The following is a 4,431-nucleotide window of genomic DNA, read 5'->3' on the forward strand; positions in this document are numbered from 1 at the left end:
AGTAAAACACTTTGCTATTTTTCCTCTGCTTTTCTGTCCTCTTGTAAGTTTAAATCACAGGACTTAACTATTAATAGCTAATGAATAGGATTAGATACTGTGCCAACCAGGTTTATAAGTATAGGAAATTACCACCAATCTGACAAATGGATAATTGTGTATATACACATTAGATACCCTGGTCTCACATTTTTCCACATGTTCATAATTATTTGAGAATTTTGCTCTTCAACTCAGCCCCTCAACCTATATTTCCCCCTCTTAGAGAATGGTATCATCTTGTTGCTCAAATCAGAATTTTGGCTATCATTCGCAACTATCACCCTATGGTAGCTTATCAATGCATTACACTTGGTGAATTTAGAATCTAATTGTATAGCATACATGATAATTAGAGTGAAGCTTAGTTATTTTCCTTCTCTCCCTTCTGGGTTATCTAAATTGTCTGCATGAATGTTTATCATCTATGGATGATTAAGTGTAAAGACTAGTTTTCCTTTCATTCACATATTTATCTGTTTCACATTTGAATCCGTCATGAACTTAATTTTGTAACGTCTTACTGTGTTTAATAGCTTTTAATTATTGAATAAGAAGCAAAACAGATATTTGGATATATTGAAGTTATTGGCTTTTGCTATTTTTCTTAAATTGTCTTCTAAGGAACTTTCATGAGAACCTGACCATCTATATCAAAAGTAGAATATAATAAAATCAGAATTAGCCTTCCTACAAGTAAATATGAAAGTTTATGCTGTTACATCACCCATAATAAGCTATTGTTAAGAAAACATCCCACCATCCTGTTAGTTATCTCTACAAGAGTCAGAGAAAAGCCTGTTCATGTCACTATGTGGTTAATTGGCTAGTTATAATGACTATATGTATTAGCTCTATGTAATTTACTGGAATAAGTATCAAGGGAAATTGAGAAAATAATAAACATAAAATGTACGTATAAGGAGCTATAATCTAATACAAGAGACAGTACAAAAATATACTAAATAAGTAAAATTCATAGTCAACTAAGGTTATAAAATTGTATATTCAAAATTTGAGTATCAAGATGATGTTTTTATAGTATTGAAATGGCATATAATAGGAGATAAATGTCAGTGGTGCAATAAGTAAATAAGTGAGATAGATAAGCATTAAAAATGTTGCTTTCCCCAAATGTTCAAAACATGAGAAATGTTCACAGTATTACATTGAGTAAAATCAACATGACTCAAAATTAAATACGTGGGGAAAAAATTGAGTCTTTGCAGCTTCCAGAAATTTCCCTTTCACTCTTATGTTAAAAAAACACACACACACACACAAATCTCTTTTGCAGTTCAGTTCTCACAGTTGTGTTTGCTCTGCTCCTTCTTGTTGGTGTCATCTCTTGCATCTCTCATCTTTGAGATGAAATTTCGTCTCTCATCTTTGAGGTGAAATCTTTGGTACTCGGCATATATCCATCAGAATAGGTTATTATGCATAAAACAACACATAAATCCTATGAACTTATCATTGTTATGTTTGTTTTTCTCATGCTATATCCTGCACTGGTTAGTTCTCTGTTCCTTTTATTTCCCTTAGAACTTAAGGTGATGGAACCATAGCTATCTGGAATGAGTAAAGAGGCATGGCAAACCACACATAGGCTCTTAAAACCTCTGCACCTCATTAGCTCACAGCACTTCATGCACATTTGTTTGGCCAGAGGAAGTTCAGGTTCAGCAGAGTGGGGACGTGGAAGCATCCCCCAAGAGGGGCACTAAAAGAAGCGAAGGAATAACATTGGGTCTCACAGCAGGTGACCCTCAGCTCTCATTCCCTCCACTGTCTCACGCTAAATAACTTTGCCGCTTTGTTGTGGTGGAGGTGAAGTCACTGAGGCATGCCCGACACTTTTGCTATTCCATGGACTGTAGCCTAGCCAGGCTCCTCTGTCCGTGGAATTCTCCAGGTAAGAATACTGGAGTGGGTGCCTTTCCCTTCTCCAGGGGATATTCCCAACCCAGGGATCAAACCTGCATTGGCGGATGGATTCTTTACCGATGAGCCACATGGGAAGTCCACTATTTCACGTTAATTAATTGTCACTACTCCCTGTTAATTACCCATACTCATGTCAAATCTTGTACTATGGTTTTGGACTCTCAAAGGAGTTCAAACATTGTTTGCTCTCACAACATTCTGACTGCTTATTTGAGAAGAGGTAGAAATATTCCACTCAGTGGGCCTTTAGGAGATGAGTTGCTCAAAGTCAGAGACATTATCTTCCAGCTGAAAATGGATAGGGGCATTCTCTGTGCTGAGATGGAGTGGTCTGGTGCTGTCAGTAGCTTGGAGCATCATCGTTCTCATAGTTGTTAGGCCATGTATATTTACTCTCTCTCCCTTTTGAATTATTTCTGATATAATCAGGTAAGATGAGTTAGTGGAATGGGGATGGAACTAGTTAGCTTTTAGTAAAAATTGAGGTAACACTTCTCTGTGAATATCCTAAACATTTTTCTTTCTGCTTCTTTCTGCAATGGTGGCCTTTCCTTCCATTGAATATTTGAAATATGTGACCACTATTTGGGATTTGATATAGAAACAGAAAGATATTTCCAGGTCAACACTTTAGCTCCAGAACTTTTCAACTTAAGCCCAGACTAGTTTCTCACTAAAATGTAGTGATTTTCCTCTGATTTGTGGTATTAAATGAGTTTTTATATCTTTAATTTTTTCTTAGTTTTCTATATTTTCCAAACATTTATTTTATAATAAGCACATTATTGCTTTTACATTTAGAAAAAATACAGTGAACTTATTTCCCAAAATAATTAAAGAGTGTACAGGAGACAGGGATCAACACCATCCCCAAGAAAAAGATACAAAAAGCAAAATGGCTGTCTGAGGAGGCCTCACAAATAGCTGTGAAAAGAAGAGGAGTGAAAAGCAAGGGAGAAAAGGAAAGATATACCCATTTGAATGCATAGTTCCAAAGAATAGCAAGGAGAGATAAGAAAGCCTTCCTCAGTGATCAGTGCAAAAGAAATAGAGGAAAACAATATAGTGGGAAAGACTAGAGATCTCTTCAAGAAAATTTGAGATACCAAGGGAACATTTCATGCAAAGATGGGCTCAGTAAAGGACAGAAATGGTATGGACTAAGAGAAGCAGAAGATATTAAGAAGAGGTGGCAAAATACACAGAACTGTACAAGAAAGATCTTCACGACCCAGATAACCATGATGGTGTGATCATGCACCTAGAGCCAGACTTCCTAGAGTGCAAAGTCAAGTGGGCACAGAAGCATCACTATGAACAAAGCTAGTGGGAGAGATAGAATTCCAGTTTAGCCATTTCAAACCCTAAAAGATGATGCTGTGAAAGTGCTACAGTCAATATGCCAGCAAAGTTGGAAAACTCAGCAGTGGCCATGGGACTGGAAAAAGTCAGTTTTCATTCCAGTCCCAATAAAGGCAATGCCAAAGAAAGTTCAAGTGAAGTGAAGTGAAGTTGCTCAGTCATGTCCGACTCTTTGTGACCCCATGGATAGTAGCCTACTAGGCTCCACCGTCCATGGGATTTTCCAGGCAAGAATACTGGAGTGGGCTGCTATTTCTTTCTCCAGGGGATCTTCCCAACCCAGGGATCGAACCTGGGTCTCCTGTATTGCAGACAGACGCTTTACCGTCTGAGCCACCAGGGAAACCCAAGAAAGTTCAAACTACCGCACTATTGCACTCATCTCACATGCTAGTAAAGTAATGTTCAAAGTTCTCCAAGCCAAGCTTCATCAATACATGAACTATGAAATTCCAGATGTTCAAGCTGGATTTGGAAAAGGCAGAGGAACCAGAGATCAAATTGTCAACTTCTGCTTGATCATCGAAAAAGCAAGAGAGTTCCAGAAATACATCTATTTCTGCTTTATTGACTATGCCAAAGCCTTTGACTGTGTGGATCGCAAGAAACTGGAAAATTCAGAAAGACATGGGAATACCAGACCATCTGACATCCCTCTTGAGAAATCTGTATGCAGGTCAGGAAGCAAAAGTTATAGCTGGACATGGAACAACAGAACGGTTCCAAATAGGAAAAGGAGTACGTCAAGGTTGTATATTGTCACCTTGCTTATTTAACTTATATGCAGAGTACATCATGAGAAACGCTGGGCTGGATGAAGCACAAGCTGGAATCAAAATTGCCAGGAGAAATATCAATAACCTCAGATATGCAGATGACACCACACTATGGCAGAAAGTGAAGAAGAACTAAAGAGCCTCTTAGTGAAAGTGAAAGAGGAGAGTGAAAAAGTTGGCTTAAAGCTCAACATTAAGAAAACTGAGATCATGGTATCTGGTCCCATTACTTCATTGCAAATAGATGGGGAAACAGTGGAAATAGTGACAGACTTTATTTTGGGGGGCTCCAAAATCACTGCAGATA

At 37.9% G+C, this 4,431-nt stretch overlaps 1 non-coding gene across 1 annotated transcript; it reads right to left on the reverse strand.

Moving 5' to 3' along the window:
- Positions 1-3,619: 3,619 nt before the first annotated feature.
- On the reverse strand, positions 3,620-3,691 carry TRNAC-GCA (transfer RNA cysteine (anticodon GCA)). Its single transcript has one exon. It is a non-coding gene; the product is annotated as a tRNA-Cys (tRNA).
- Between the last annotated feature and the right edge of the window lie 740 nt (positions 3,692-4,431).

This window comes from Capricornis sumatraensis, chromosome 17, assembly GCF_032405125.1.
Source record: "Capricornis sumatraensis isolate serow.1 chromosome 17, serow.2, whole genome shotgun sequence".
NCBI lineage: Eukaryota > Metazoa > Chordata > Mammalia > Artiodactyla > Bovidae > Capricornis > Capricornis sumatraensis.